Source organism: Parasteatoda tepidariorum, chromosome 4 (genome assembly GCF_982258835.1).
Source record: "Parasteatoda tepidariorum strain Cologne lab strain chromosome 4, Ptep-v5.0, whole genome shotgun sequence".
NCBI classification, from domain to species: domain Eukaryota; kingdom Metazoa; phylum Arthropoda; class Arachnida; order Araneae; family Theridiidae; genus Parasteatoda; species Parasteatoda tepidariorum.
This window is the reverse complement of record NC_141758.1, coordinates 17595516-17613198: the sequence shown is the minus strand read 5'-3', so window position 1 is coordinate 17613198 and position 17683 is coordinate 17595516. Positions and strand designations below refer to the sequence as shown.

Below are 17683 nucleotides of genomic sequence, written 5' to 3'. Positions count from 1 at the left end.
TTATTTTACTTTATAAAAGATCTAGAAAGGAAATTGTTTTTAATACCATTTTTTTTTCTTTTCTGGCTCCAGATGGCTCTAGATATAACCTATTCTCCGCTACGAACAATACAGCGATGCGAAAAGCGGCTTTTCAAAAGAAATAATAAAAAGATTAAATCCTAAGAAAAGTTTATCCATAGTATCGCCAAATATAACATGTGCAAGCTATATATAATGTTTTGTATGTAAATCTATAAATATTTTTCTCTTAGTAATGTTAAAGAAAAAGGAGATTAATCAATAACAAAGAATAAAACACGTTACTTAAATAATTTCCCCCTTAATTTAAATTAAAAGCAGATCTTATCGGCATTATTTATTATTTTTGGAATTATGTGCTTTGTATTCTTCTTATACCATTGTTTATTGTACAATAATATTCGACTTGTAAATATAAGTATTAGCGTTACTTTTTTTCCTTACAGATATTATGTTATGAAAACAAACCCTTAATCAAAGAGAAATATTTATTTCAAATAAGTTTTGAACTTCATCATTGTATTGAAGAAAAAAAAAAGAATAATTGAGATCTATAAAATAGAAATGTACTTGTTTTGTTTCTTAAGGTAATAAAAAAAATAATTAGGTTAGTATGATGAAAATGAGGACATTTAAATGAGATGTATTAAATTCAAGCATAGAAAATGAACTAGAATGAAACGCTATTTCATTTTCCACATCATTAATTCGTCGTCGTATATTTCATTCTCGCATTGATGAAAAATATTCTTTTCCTTTGAATCCATCGTTCTTTTGTGATAAAAATAATATTAAGTGAAGAGGAGATGATACAATAGCTAATTTGCAATCGCTTATAGAGGATACTTATTGAAACAGTTATTATTAATTCTTGGCATTCTACAAGCAGTATATGCTTCTTGAAATTTCTAACAATAATTTCTCTTATTAGTTTTGTTATTTACTGCTTTTTTTAAAAACTTTTTTTGTTTTGAAATTTCTAACAAAACTTCTCCCAGTAGTTTTGTTATTTACCGCTCTTTTTTAAACTTTTTTTTGTTTTGAAATTTCTAACAATAACTTCTTTCAGTAGTTTTGTTACTTACCGCTCTTTTTTAACCTTTTTTTTTTTGTTTTGAAATTTCTAACAATAACTTCTCTTACTAGTTTTGTTATTTACCGCTCTTTTTTAAACTTTTTTTTGTTTCGAAATTTCTAACAATAACTTCTCTCAGTAGTTTTGTTATTTACCGCTCTTTTTTAACCTTTTTTTTGTTTTGAAATTTTTAACAATAACTTCTTTCAGTAGTTTTGTTATTTACCGCTCTTTTTTAACCTTTTTTTTGTTTTGAAATTTCAAACAATAACTTCTTTCAGTAGTTTTGTTATTTACCGCTCTTTTTTAACTTTTTTGTGTTCTGAAATTTTTAACAATAACTTCTCTCAGTCTTGCTATTTACCGCTCTTTTTTAAACTTTTTTTTTGTTTTGAAATTTCTAACAATAACTTCTTTCAGTAGTTTTGTTATTTACCCCTGTTTTTTAAGCGTTGGGTATTTTTTTAAAAAATAAAATTGAGTTTACTTATTGCTTTTGGATACGTAATTCCTAATACGTAGTTACTAAAAAAGTAAAAAGAGGCGATTAACAAGTTGAATGCCAAGGGGGTCACCAGTGACCGACACTGAGTTTGCTCGTAGAGCCACGGGGGTCACTGGTGACCGGCGAAGCCAAGATTATTAGAAATACATAATTCGAGTAAATTTTTAATATTTTTATATTATCGTTATGAAAATGGTTTGAAGAAATTAATGCAATATAGAACAGACACAAATAGTTTTATTTATATACACAGAGATGCCAACTTGCTCCGGACAGCGAATAAATATTTTTAAGTGGTAGTTTATTAATTATAACTCTTGGTTTAATAAATTCAATTTAGTAGATTTTTATCTACCACTATTCATAAACCACTTTTAAAAGAAACTTGCCAAATCAGACAAAATATGCAGATTTAAGCTGTATCATACTTGCCAACTTTACCGGATTTTCCAGAAGATTTTATTTTCATATTTAAAAAGGTGGCAATACTCAGGTTATTCCAATTAATAAATGAGTTTGACAACCCCTACATAGAAATAATTATAATCAATATATGAAAGCATAATTATTCTTGCGCACGCGAATTTCAACGGGATCAAAATATAAATATATTTTTGAGTCAGATTGTTTTTCGTTTATTGTTTTACAACCACTCTGAAAATCCATTCTCGGAAAGAGTGAAAGTTGGCAGGTATGCTGTAGTTATTTACCGTTTGACCAGACGGGCAAGCCATACATAATTAACGTGGCATTCAACGTGTTAATACTGTAGCAGAAAGCGGAGCAGTTGGCATTCCTGCGTTTATTACGAAAGAATTAAGTATTTCTAAATTAGATCCAGTCTTAAAGTATTGTGCCAACTTCTTCACGCCTTTTGATTAATTTTTCCAAGTGGGAGTAAAAATGACTAATAAAAAACTTAGTGGAAGAACCAGATAAGTAAGTGGCTTTACCTATTTTAGGGTAAGAAGAAAAAAAATTATATCCAAACTATTTTATTATAGATTTGTTAGAAAATTTAGTTTTTAATTATTTGCTTTATTTAATTTACGACAAACATAATTTAAAATAAAAATCATACAATGAAAATCATACTAATGTGGAGTTATATTAAAATGAAAACAAAAACAATTCCGTTACCATAACCATATACATATTGATACGACCACTTTGAATTCATTTCGTTGATTAATAAATACCCATTAATTTAATTGTATTATAATTGTAAGCGGGATTTTTTATAACCTTCTAAATGTAGTGTAGTCAGCCTGGCAGCACTAATTTAACAAATGTTTCAAACCACAGAAATTTCTGAACTAATTTGTTTTTAAACAGTCAGTTTACATGGTGTGAGAATCCACGGAAAACTCCCACGGTTAGCCTGACGATAAGAGGACTCTGGCCCATGTATTTCGTCTACTACTGTGAATGCTTTACTGTGGTCGGTACGAGACTTGTGCGGAATTCTTATCACCAACCATTTCTGAGATTCGAACCCGGTTCACCTCAAGTGAGGTAAGCGCTCTTTCCCCTGAGCCCCCACAGCCTCAAAAGGCTATATTTTTACAAGTAACAACTACGCATAAATGTCCAAGTACTATGTACAGGTAAAATCAAGTACTTTTATGAATGCAGCAAAAAAATTTACTCCGAATTATTTTTGTTGTTATTAATAAAAGGTAAACTAATCTACTTTTTCTTAAAAGAAATAAATATAAGCGGTATTAGTCATATGACTCACATTCAACTTAAAATCTTTTTATTAACTAGCCCAGAACACCATCAGCAAGTATTTCCTCCACAGTTAAACTTTAAGCGAATCCTAATAAAATTTTAAATAAAACTCACGTTGAACTGACACTTGCGTTTTATCTAAAACTGCAGGAAGAACCGATTTCAACACATTGTCGCTACTTCCCCCCCCCCCCTTTTTTTTAAAAAAAAATTTCGAAATGACGTGAGTGGCAGTGAGAAAATTCCCCAGAATATAAATAACTTTTTTATGGTGTTTCATATTATTAATAAATAAAATTTTCTCAATAATTCATACTCTGAAAAAGATTTAAATAAAAATTAAAAAGCCGATAAACGAAATAAGGAAAATATGCAATATCATGGCCAGCTTTCACGATTATATCAGCTAAAAAGTGCTTTCTAATATTTTTATTAAATTAACCAAAGCAAAATATATTAATGCAATAGTGTGAGCTGTTAGTCACGTTAAAACTATACCTTTTCCCATTTTTTAAGGCTTTTTAATAAAAATATTAATTAGGAATAATTTTTCTTCTTTTCGCTACAAAAAATATTTTTTACTTATGTATATATATAAGCAAACAATAAATTATTCATTATTTTTGTAATTCTAGGAATTAGAAATATTTCATCTCAAAAATAAGATACATACTACGAAATTTTTTTAAACTTCCATAAACGATTCCCATTGATCTGACCATCAAGAATTTAGACTCGCTCTAAATCAAGTTTACTTAACTAAAGGTCACCAGTCAAATTTTGAGTGCCGAAAAAAACTTCATTTAAAAGCATAGTTGCTGGCCGTTATTAATTTGTTGTTCATTTATCATAGTTTTACATTACATATATTAAACATATTATACATCTATAAATTAAATATTCTATGATTGAGAAATATTGTATGTTTGGGAGCCACGACTTAAATAACGTTTAGAACAATTGAAAATAATATTTGAAATTATGATAGCTACCACTTTATGAAATATATTTATCTTTTTATAAATTTTAATTTTAATTGTATCAGCAGTTTCAGTGTCTTCTATTTCTTAAATTATCTAAGTATTTACTAATTATAAACATAATTGGTGAATACCCACATTTATGAGTTTCAGTTAAAACCATAGCTAATATATTTGGTAGTCCGATTCACATTTTAGAAACTAAGCTCTTTATATATGAGTAACAGGGATTAGTTATTCCGTTTTTAAAATTTATTTCGAAAAAACTGAATATTATTTACAAAACTTTTCAATTCTTCTCGATCTTCCAGAAAGATTTTATATTTAATATGGTGGCAAAATTTATAGAATCGTATTTTATTCTTCATTAAACGATTGCCGGTTAAGATAATTTTGATTACAACATATATATTGATATATATGCTTTAATATAAGAGTATACGAGGTACCTGCCTTGCGGCACTTGTCTCATCGTCTGAGAAATATTTGTTAATGGCATCGGAAGTATGTGATAGATTAAGTGTATATATATATATATATATATATATATATATATAATTAAAATCATTTATCTTAAACTCATAAAATTAATCGAAAAAAATTAAATATAAATAATTAAATAAAAATAATGAAACATTTTTAAGAAACTTTTTGCTTCTTCATAACGGCAAATGCTAAAATAATCAACGGAAATTTATCCGTTCCCATTTTTTTAAATCAGTAATGACAGCGATGCAAACTGCTAATTAAAAAAAATGATTTAATTTAAAAAACGGTTGAGAATTACGACTTAAAATGTGCAGATGTTCAGCTAATTTCGATTTTCCGAGTGGTAGTAAAACAATTACCGAAAAACTATCTTCCTCAAAAATATATTTATATTTTAATCAGGTTGAAACTCACTATCGGAAGGACTAGTTGTAATTATTTATATCTAGTGGTGGTCATTTATAATTATTATTATAATTCAAAAAGTTTAGCGAAATAACATGAATTTCGTTACCACTTTAAATATATATATTTAAAGTGGTTTACCCGGAAGATTTTATGGAAATAAAATCTTCCGGGTAAACCGGGAGAATTTACAGCTATGTAATTCTGTCAACTTTATAAAGGGCTCAACAAAGTTGCGTATGTCATAAGCCTTCGAATTATTGAGAAGTATCGAATTTACCAAATCAAGAATCATATGTTAAAAGACTACCACTCGAAAATATTTATACGTTGTCTGGAACAAGTTGGATGCTCCGGATTATTGTCAAGTGGGATCTCGAAAGACGTCGTACTACCTTCCCAGTTAACAATGTGTTAAGTCGAAACTGTACTGTATAACTAATGGTATACTTATTAGACATTTATAAGAATTACTGCATTTGCTTACTTTCAATTTTAATGTATGATAACTTGCAAATAATCTAAAATATTTAAATTATGTCAGTAAAACTTGAACAATCTTTTATAAATATTCAGTATTATCCAACTGAGGAGTAACATTTGAATAGTTTTTTTTTAAATCTTATACATGAAAAAATATTTTACAGGGATGCCAGATTTATTCGAAAGCGACGACAATCTGTTGAGTGTAAATATTTGTAATAGATATAGTGATACGTTTCTATTAAATTAATTTCATTCGAATGTGAATTAAATTATAATTTTAATTAGAGTTTAGTAAAATAATTTTTATTAATAATTTTTTAAAGTGTTTTAATTCATTTAAGTAATTTATATAACGCAATTATTTGTTGATTGGTTGGAATTAAGTAATAATTTAATATAATATTTTACAATGATTTAATTACAATTTAAGTAATAAAAATGTATTTAATCATTAAAAACAAACGTCTGCCTCATAAAATCGTTTAAAGTGTAACAATTTGCATTGTTATTTCCGTTGATTCAAAACAATAGTTCCGAAAGTGAAAGTTTCCCATAATTCCGCTTTTTCTTATAACCACTTGACCATGACCTCCGCAGTATTCAAACCAACCATGACCGACAGCGAGATTAGCGAACTTAAAAGAGATTACTGATCATCCATTATGTTTTCCTTTTGCTTACTAAACAATAGTAAAAGATGTATTTGCAAATGCTAAATTAAGAACAATGTCCTAATTTCAACAGTCCAGGCGGCAAAACTCAAAGTGGTAAGATTCATGCTTTTATAAAACTAGAGTCTCTTTCTCGATGTTGGTCAGTGTGATTTTTTTGAATTTGACCTAGACCTGAAAAGAAGGACAGTTGTCTGTTTTGAATAGGATTACCGGCGAGTTTTATACAGATAAACAATAAGCTTTCGTGAATTAAGTCATTTTAGAATTGAACAACTTCACATGAGCTTTTTCGGCATATAATGTTTGACATAATTGAATTTAATGTATAATAAGAAAACAATACAGCTTAATTTGGAACGGTTTTAAAAATACAATATTGCATTGTATTGGTACAGGACGATTAGTATTGTTTTGATTTGAAATTGTTTAATTTAGCAACAAATGTGGAGTTATTGAATTGATTAAAACATCAGGATGCATCATAAAATAAATCTTTGCGTATTTTCTTTGTGAATCAAGTCAATTTACATTTTCAAAATAACTCGAAATGGGCTCTTTGACATTTATTTCTTTGCATAATTGAATTTAATGAATAATATGGCAGTGAAAATAATGTGGCCTAACGCCTTTTAGTTCTAGTGAATACAATATTGTAGTGTATAGGTCAATAAAGTTTGTTGTCAAAGAAAATTATTTCTTAAAATATATTGTAATGTGCAAGACTAGAACAAAATTATGAAAACACTTTGTTACTAACACTATGTAATTAATATGCATATTCCTGCATGAGTTAAGATATTTCATATTAGAACAACACCGGATTATTTTTTTGACTTATAATGTTTGACATAGTTGAATTTAATGTATAATAAGAAAACAACACAGCTTAATTTGGAATGGTTTTAAAAATACAATTTTGAATTGTATTAGTGGATAACGATTAGTATTTTTTTATATGAAATTATTTTAATTAACAACAAATTTGAAGTAATATGTGAAAGTTATTCATTTAATCGATTAAAAACAGCAGGATGTTTCATAAAATAAATCTTAATGCATACCTGCCAACTTTAACGCATTTGGCGTAAAATTTTACTTTTATATTTAAGGTGGTAGTAAAATGTATGCTTTCTATGTATTCCATACATTTAAAATCTTAATTCATAATCTTTTTGACTTCCAAAATTTTTAAACAAATTAAGCTTCGTTATTAATGTGTAATGCTGCCGTGGTAATCCGCACTAGCTTCTTCAAAATACAACGTATGTTTCTGCCTAATATTGTTATTCAAAATCCATTTTACTACCACTGGAGAAAATCATCGTCAAAAGCATTAAAAGTTGGCAGGTATATTAAAGTATTTTTTTTTTCAGGAATCAAGTCAATTTAGATTATAAAAAAAAGACACCAGATGGGCTTTTTAACATCTAAATCTTTGCATAATTGAATTTAATGAATAATATGACGTTTGAAAAATAATGCGACTGAATTTCGTTTGAATGAATACAATATTGTAGTACATTGGTCAGTACTACAGTACTACTTGGTCAGTACTACAGTAGTATTGGTCAATAAAGTTCGAAATTTTTAAAATTATTTAATCATTTAATTGTATTGAATATCAGAGTGTTTCATAAAATCTATCTTGGTGTACAGGGTTTGAGCAAAATTATGAAAACACTTTGACACTAACTCCAGGTAATCAGTCTGTATATTCTTTCGAGAATTAAGTCATTTTATCTATGAGCAACTCCAGATAAGCTTTTCGGCTTACGTTATTTAACATAGTTGAATTTAATGTATATTTCAAAACAATGCGCATAATTTCGAAGAATCTTTGAAAAAAATATCTTATATAGGATAAAAGTTTAAATATAAAAGGACATAAAAAATTTTGATGAAGCCAACCAGGATTAAACAGTTTTTAATCATATTTTTTTTCTAAAACAAACTGAAGATAAAAGCAAAATTGCCTTATTTTTAAACCGCAGGATATTTTTTTTAATTATACTCAGTGATGAAAAAAAGAATCTTTAAATAATTAATAAAATACGTACTCAAATCTCATTATTAATATTACTTACCCTTCTTATTAGATAATTATATAAATTATTTTATTTCTGTAATAAGAATCAGGTAAATTTACACGAACTGTTCAATGAGCTGCAAATACAATTTTAACAAACAATTTACTTTCTATCTCATTAAAAAGAAAATTATAGGAAAATTAATCGAACTTATTTTAATTCTGTTTCAAAAGCATTACATCTTAAGATTAATCTTAATAAGACATCTTAATATTTCAAACCAAACTATAAAAAAATAAATAAACGTTGCTATCACTAGTTTTTATATAATAACATTTTTATAAAAATTAACGCTCAACCCATCATTTAAGATTTTCAAAATATAATTCTTCAAATTTTAATATGAATAGCCACCAATTATTTAAAGTGGTGGCTATGACTGATAAAAGAAGTCTTTAGTACTAATATGCATCTCGAAAATCAGTGCTTGTAATATAAATGAGAGGTTATTGATTTTTTCTTTAAATTGTCCTGGTCCAACACCTCCTATAGTAACTATAAAAATAATTTTACCCTTTACACTCCGATGTCCCCCCGGAGGCAAAATCAACAGTCACCTCTTTAACCCTTTGACTACGAATTTTAAAAAAGGATTTTTTTTTTGTCACGGTTATTATTCAAAAAGACAAAATAGGTCACGAATAAGGCAAATTTAGTATTTGAGATTTTCTGACAAGCGGTTATTAATTTAGAGGCTGGGACATATATGTCCCGGCCGTACTTAATAGTGGGATACATATGTTCCAGCTGTAGTGATCGACTAACTACAAGCCCCCCTATCATTCCGGAAAAATTTATTATATAGACTTTTTTTTTACATGGTATGATACAGGGCTATGCAATCTTTGCATAACCCGACATTACACATTGGACAACTCATATTTATTCTTTTTTTCTATGTTCATTTGAGAAATTAGGAATGGACATAGCAATCCCAATGAAGAAAACGAGTGGGATATATCTGTCCCAATGAAGATTACTAGTGGGATATATCTGTCCCAGGTCAAAATCGCAATGCTATTTCATGCAAGAAACTCTTTAGCGCCATCTAGAGGATATTTGGCGCATGAAACACGTATACTTGGTTCGACTCTATAACTGGGACATATCACAATGAAGTGCTTTTCACCCCATTAGTAATTTTTAAACATCTGTTGGGACAAATGAGTCCCGTTAGTAGCCAAAGGGTTAAAGTTAAGAAATTTTATACCTTAATAATTAGTAACTACATTATTTTAAGAGTCTTAACATGGTATAATAATACTATATTGTGTATTTTAAATGCTATAGTGCTGATATTAGATCAAACAGCTTTTAAAAGTACTTCGAGTGCAAAGGGTTAATAGTGATGGAATTATTGTTAGTTTGATTTCTGTCTTAGCTCGCTCGCCACTAAAATGCTCATGAATGGAATGAATCTGGATTCATGGCTGAAAGCTCTTATAGACGTTATGTCAAGACGAAAAATAGCAAAAATTGGTACAAAAAAATTTTACTCCAGCATTTTTTTCGAGAAAAATAAAATTTGTGTAACTATCAAGATTTCTTTTATAATTTTAGCATAGTTATAAAACTGATACCTCTCCAAGAAAAGTAGATAAAGTTTAAATTTTTGTACTACCAGCCTTTCCTCTTTTCCGTCTCGTTTTCATACCTGGCTAGAACGTTTTAACCTCATACATCCATATCCTACTCTTGGGCTTCAGCCACCACACGCTTTCTGATAAGTAATCTGCGCAGATTATTTAAGAAGCGAACCACTTGTGCGCAAGAACCCGAATTCTATTTTAAAAGTACTAGAGAGACATTTATCATATATATTTGAGAATTGAATCTGTAGTGGTTGACAAGTAAATAAAACAAACCAATTATATTCATAAATTTAAAAAAAATTTAGACATATATTTGCTACCACTTTCTAATTTTTAATAGATTTTATATTGAATGGTTCTTTCACATAGTGGTTTGCCCTCATAATGGTCTCATCGGACTACCTACAAAAAACTGTGTTGAGACTTTCAGATATAGGAGGCGTTGCCTCTGCCCATGAATGGAGGACCGATTGAATACCTGTCAACTTTTACGTTATTCAAAACTGTGTTTTCTTAGTGGTAGGGTAAAACCATCGAAATTGAATTGCTTCGTGAAAACTTAGTAATTAAAAAACACTATTAGAGTACGCTGAATATTGTTTTTTACTCGGTATTAGGCGCGAAGCGTCTCCAACCGATTCATCTGCACTGTGTACTATGAAGTATCGTTTATTCATAATTTGTGCTGAATAATATCCATCTGAGTTAATGACATATGCATAGCAGCTCTTGAGGGCTTGGTAATTGACGAGCATGCTTTTTTTTCTTCTATCACGCTATCAAGAAGCTAGCAAGCCAATGATATATGTTTAGCTTATTCAAATGTAATGTTAGTCAAAATCATTTTAAACCGTATTTATGTAATGAAGAATAAAATGCGATTTTACAAATTTTGCCGCCACATGAAAAATAAAATCTTCCGGAAAAATCCTATGTTAATTTTGCAATCTTATTTCTTTACTACATTACGTTTCAGTAATTTTTAATAAAAAAAATTACTAAAATATTTTTTATTACTAAAGCTCTGCTTTTAAAAGTGAAAGCAAGTATCTCTTTGAACTGTAAATTATTATTACAAGACAAGTGATTTTATTCATTAAAAAAATGAAAACCGATAGCAAAATCGATTATTTATTACCCTCAACTTTACAAAAAAACAAATAGCGCTTTTTTATGATTTTGACCTATTCTCTCCTATTGTTACTAACTCAGGCTAGCATAATATATGTAATCAATTACAGAAAAAGATAAAACTGGTACCCAAACTATTTCTTTAACAGTTTATTTCTGGACAGAGTTATAATAGCTGGATAGATTTACTTCCCCATTGCTTAGTTCAAAACAAAAATTATGCTATTACACTTTCAACTAAAATTGATTAGATATCATACCTGCCAACCCTTTCGGATTTTCCCGAAGATTTTATTTTCATATTTAAAGTGGTAGTAATTATTTACTATTTTTTCTTTTATAATCTTAATTTTTAAATGATATTGATCACCACTATTCTTACAAAAATTAAGCACATATATTAATATGCGTTACTATCATGGTTGTCAACTTAAGTTTTCTCAAATACAACGTATTTGTTTGCTTAAAATTGAAGTTTTAATTCCATTTTAATACCACAGAGAAAAATAATAGTGGAAGGGATTAAAAGTTGGCAGGTATAAGATATGCAGAGATGACAAGTACTGCACTCTGTAAAAAATATTTTCTAGTGGTAACGAAATTTAAGTTTTTTTTTAATTTAGTCTTTTTTCCTTTTAAGTAATTTTTCCACCACTACGTATCAAAAATTCAAAGTATCAAATAAAATGTAACTTAAATGAAGCAAGCTAGACATGCTAACTTGCTCCACTTAGTTAAAATAAACTCTCTAGCGGTAACAAAATGTAAGTTATTTTTCCACCACTACGTATCAAAAATTCATAGCATCCTATCCAATGCCTCCTATAACTGAAAGGCTCCACACGGTTTTTAATTGGTAGTCCGATCAGACCACTAAGAATATAAACCTATTTACAAGAGAGGCATTTAATACAAAATCTATTAAAAATAAGAAAGTGGAAGCAAATATATGCCTAAAAATTTGTTTAATTTATGAATATGATTGGTTTGTCTTTGTTACTTGTCAACCACTACAAATTCAATTCTGAAATTCATATGAAAAATTTCTCTCAAGTACTTTCAGAAATGAATTTGGGTTCATGAGCACAACTGGTTCACTTTTTAAATAGTCTGCGCAGACTACTTCTAAAAAATCGTGTGGAGGCTTTCTGATGTAGGAGGTGATAGGTCATCTCGTGGTGACACTTTCAAAGAGTGTGAGTAGTTATCCTTCTTCTACAAGTCTTACAATTTAATTTACTATCAATTTATTCAAACTTTTTCAGAAAGTTCGCAACCCTAGCATCCTAATATTGATTAAACTGAAAGCAAAATGAGTCCGAAAATTTACGAAACCAGCATTTAAGCTACCGCTTTTCATCAATTGTTTAATTCTGATTTTGTGCGAATGCTTATATAATACGCTCGTAGCTTAGGGGTGGGTAAAAATATTGATATTTTTCTTGACATCACACATATAGATTTTTTAATTTATACATAAATTACCACCTTTTTAGTAAATTTCAATTTTTCGTGATTATAATAATTTACTTACAATTCTCTATTAAGGCTCCAGTTACAAAAGCGCAATTTTTGGTCAGGGCTGAGGGCTTTTATAAATAAAGCCGGAAAAGAGCAAGAATTGAGATGAATATCATTTCATTAGAACTTGTTTAACGGAAGAGTGTAATATCCATGCTGGGTTACCACGGACCTGAAATATTTTTTTAAAGCGGTAGTAAATTTAGGGTGATGTTACAATATGTTTTTTTTTAAATCTTAGTATACCTTTCTATCGTTAAGTGATGGAATTTTTATGGATATATATATTTTAAGAAAACAATTTTTAGTGGTGGTTACACAGAAATTAAAATATCAAAATTTGTTTTATTTTTGTTACCACTATTCAAAATTCTCAGGGACCGTGGGAACTGCCATGATAAACCAAAAAGTTTTTTAGCAGTTGTTATATATATGTATACAAGACTATTCTCCACCCGAGAGAAAGTAAAAAGTGAGAGATCATTTATAATTGAGAGGAGAAATAGTTTTACTCCTTCTAAAAAACAGCCATAATAGAATTATTTTTTTTACCAGTTATTACACTTTTCCGTCTTACTTTTTGCCCAGCAATTTGGATAAAAACAAGAGATACTTTTTGAAAAAAAAGTAATAAAAAATTTATATTATGACAAGAGCAAACGTCCCGCTTTAACAGAGATGCCAACTGCTCCGGACATGCCATAATAATTAAAAAAAAACGGTAAATAACTACAAACTAAATTTTGCAAATATTTAACAATTTTTTGCTTGCTTTTTTAAAAGGTATAGCATGACCTGTAAAGTGGTGAATCATATAAGCCTGCAAATTATTTAGAAATAGAGGTGGATAAAAATCTACTAAATTGAATTTATTAAACCAAGAAACACAATTGATAAACTACCACTTTAAAATATATATTTGCTGTCCGTTGCATGTTGGCATCTCTTCTTTAAATTAAATGAAAAAATCTCTTCATACAGGGGTTTTGCAAATTTATGGAAAGACTTCCTCACTAATTCTATGTCAACACTATTTCTTTCAACACGAAATGTTTTGAAAGATTTTAGCTGGCAAAGTTGTTGGGGAATGTGAAAGATCATGCTTAATACTTTTAGAAACAATGTCATTTTTATCCCGGCAAATTTGCATCAATCAAAATGAGCGTAGGAACTTAAAAAGCTATTGTTCCTTTTTAAATACTATTATGATTAAAAAAGCATTCTAACATAATTATTGCAATCGTGCAGGTTGGCTTCATAATTGCGGGTATCAAAGCTAGATAGAAGTTATGAAATAAGAAGTTAAAATTTTTGTCGATCGGAATTTTACATTGGTAAAAATGAATTAATTTCTAAAAAATTCAAGCATGGTCTTTCTTCTAAGAACCGCATAAGTTGGTAAGTATGCTTTATCTAAAGGAAAGATTGTTCAAATAGAGGTTACGCTAGAAGCGTTTCCATAGTTCTGTCCAATCCCTAAATATGCATATATTTACAAATAGTTGCCAACTTGTACGGTTGTTGAGAAAGTTCTTAAAGAGTAATAATCTTATAATATTTATGAGATTAAGATTTTTTGGAAATTATGCTATTTTACCAAGTAAAAAACCTAGCTCATATTCTTATACTCATAAGTGTAAATTATTGATTTGTTGTGGTAGTTAAAACAATAACAGATTTAATTTTTAAAATTAAGATTTTTGCATTAAAATATAAATATTACTACCACTGCGAAAAAAACTTCTATATCGCCGCACATTTTTGCACGCACACGCACATATATATAGGCCAATATAAAAATATTTAAAATATATATTACAGTGCACACGAATGTCATAATTTAGCAAAATAAATATAAATAACGAAATGATTAAGTAAGCAGTAAAATTGATGTTTTTTAATAGTTGCCCTGAAAGAGCTTTTTAAGATACTTCTATTCCAATTATTCAAGTAAATAAGGCAGACAGTTATTATATAAATATTGCATTTGATATTTCAGTTGATTTTATGCCAAATTGATGGATCCATGTTCTACATGATGAATATTTTAACATCCTCTTAATAATGATTGATAATACATTCAGCACGACTTAAATCAACCTTGAAAATTAAATTGAAATAAAAATAAATTTTTAAAATAAACTTGATATTGAAGTTAAATTTTGAAGCAAAATGTTTTATACAAATAATTTTTAACTTTCATTTTTTTAAAATTTTTAATTCAAAAAATAAATTATAACGTAAATAGAACTTACCAAAAAATGTAATTTTCTTTTATAAATAGTAATCCCTTTGCTATTGCAACAGTCTATTCAGTCAGTAAGAGAACGTATAAATCCACAATGTCCAAAAAAGACGTCTACTTCACGTCCACTCTCCCCCAATCACATCGCTTCAAAAGACCGCCAATTTGAGGAGACGAAACTAAAACGTCTTCTTCTCTTAGGAGATGTTTAGATATTAGATGGAAGTCCAGAACTTCACACACGGGTGTTCCAAAAAGGAACGTTCGGAGTGACCCGGATGGTGATGGAGGAGAGAGATCAACACGTGACCGCCGGCTAGTTGCATCCGGGCGGAACTTGGAAGATCATCGATGATGATGATGGGGGTAAAAGAGGGATCGCCGGCGAGGAAAAATTCTCGAGCTGATTTTTCTTATTTATTTTTCGTTCTTTATTTGTTCGGAAAGTGGGTTAAGAGTGTGAAGGTTACGAAGTCGAAACGCCAAGTGTCAAGTAATAACTAGAAGGAATGGATGATCAGTGAAATCGCTCGTGGGGTATTCTTAGTTTTTGTCGTCTGCGACACTTTTTTTCGAATGGCTTAGCGATGAGAACGATGTCTATCGGAATCATTTGACCACCCCCTCTGTTAGACACAATAGAAAAAGATTTTCGATATCTTTCGCTTTTGATGCGTTTGGATTTCGAATGAGATGTTTTTTACAGATATCTTAAAGTATGTCAGAGATATAAAAGCCCGTTTTTTATAATAGTTCCATCAATTCGAATATTATTCTAATGAATCGGGATTTGCGTCTATTTTTGCCTTCTATATTGTTGATAATGGTGTATCAAATAAATGGAGTATGTGTAAGAAAATTTTCCCAAAACTAATTCTAAAAATAACTGTGAGAATATAAAGATCGGAATACATTTTTGTTGAGATAAAGTATGCATTTCAAATATAGTTTCGATCAATTCAAGCGGATCACTATAATGCTCACTAAAATTTCAAGATTCGCATGTTCATTAGACGGAATTGTATAAAATTCGCTACAAATCCAACAAAATTTCCGAAAATTATTAATTATGCTTATTAATTATACTTTAAATTATACTTATTAATTTACGCAAAACAAAATAAACTTCCAGATGATGCAAAACTATAAGATTGATTTTTCGTAAAGCTAAATGAAATGCCCCTTTTCAGATCAATTTACCATTTATAAGACTTTGAACATTCCATAAAAAAATTATTAAAAAGACAAGTCTTTTTAATATTAACTCACACTGCGTGTATCATTCATTATACATTATGTTCAATATACACTGCTGTATAATATTCGCTGCAATCCCTACAAAAATATTTAAAAAAAAAAATCTTTTTAATCATTATTTTACATACACTAAGCTTTTAGATAATGCAAAACAATAAGATTATTTTTTGGTAAAAATAAGCAAAATGACCTATTTTCAGATCAAATTACTCTTAAAAAAACTTCCGAAATTTCATAAAAAATTATTAGGTATTCAAATCTTTTAAATTTTAATACACACCATGCGTTGTCATTCATTATACATTATGCTCATTATACACAACCATATATGGCAACGTTACTTTTAAAAAGTAACGAGTAAAAGTACAAGTATTTTTAAAAAAAGTAACGAGTAAAAAGTTCTTATTTTAAAAAGTAACGAGTAAAAAGTACAAGTACTAAACAAAAAAAGTCACGATTTAAAAGTACATTTCTAGAGAATCGAAAATTCAAAGTAACCTAAAATTTTATTGAATAATATTCTTATGTTAAATGTTTTTGCAAAATTGTTGTTATTTATTTAATTATTTTTGATTTTGAAAGTTATGGACATACCGCAAGTTAGACGGAAGAATATTATAATGTAATTTTATAATATAATCGTATAATATAATTTTAAAATCAAATATAATTTTATTATAAAACTTTTTATGGATTTCCACGAAAAAGAAATTTTATCTATTGATTTTAATTTTCAGTTTATTATTTTCATTTATTTAAATTACCATTGATTTAAAATTGTTTTACTCTATAGAAATGCGTTTCAAAAGCACAAACATAAACAAAGCAAACACAGGGTTTCAGATAGCTTTGTGATCTTTGAGCTAGTAAAAAATAATTGAAAGTGCAGTATAAGTTGAAACAGAACAGCCTACAGTTTTATCTGTAACAATGGCTAATGCTGAAGTCATGCGAAAAAATCATTTTCCGAACATTTCTGCCTAAAGGAATAATTAAAATTTGTAAACGAATTTTAGTATCAGCGGCTAAATTAATGCCTTCGAGTTTTCAAGAGTTAAAATAGTAATTATAATAGTTTTCAATAGCACAAATAGTTCTGAAGTTCTTAGAAATTTGACTGGGCGTTGTTTGACAAGGTTGGGCATAAATATAATTTTAGTAAAAAATGTACTAGGTAAACATTTATTTAGTAAAAAATGTACTAAGACAAGAAATTATTATTAGTGAGTTCAAAAAGAAAATTGAAAAACGTAATAACAAAATCCAAAATTTTTTATTTAAAATTTATTAAATAAATGCATAAAACTCGAAAATGAATGAAAATAACTTGATAATTAATATTTTTATTTATTTTGCAAAATAATTGCATTTCGAAAGTGGTGTCACTGAGTCTGCTGCGCGAATTTCTCAGATCGTGCTTAGCCACGCTGAATAAGCGCTCCACGGGAGGTCAAGGTATTTAAACACGAAGTTAGCTGTGA

At 28.6% G+C, this 17683-nt stretch overlaps 1 protein-coding gene across 1 annotated transcript in view; it reads right to left on the bottom strand.

The window, feature by feature from the left end:
- Nucleotides 1-15179, bottom strand: part of LOC107451110 (uncharacterized) — a 38951-nt gene extending 23772 nt beyond the window's left edge. The window contains exon 1 of the mRNA XM_016067103.5: nt 14956-15179. The gene's annotated coding sequence lies outside the window, so the exon portion shown is untranslated. The remainder of the gene's footprint in view (nt 1-14955) is intronic.
- Between the last annotated feature and the right edge of the window lie 2504 nt (nt 15180-17683).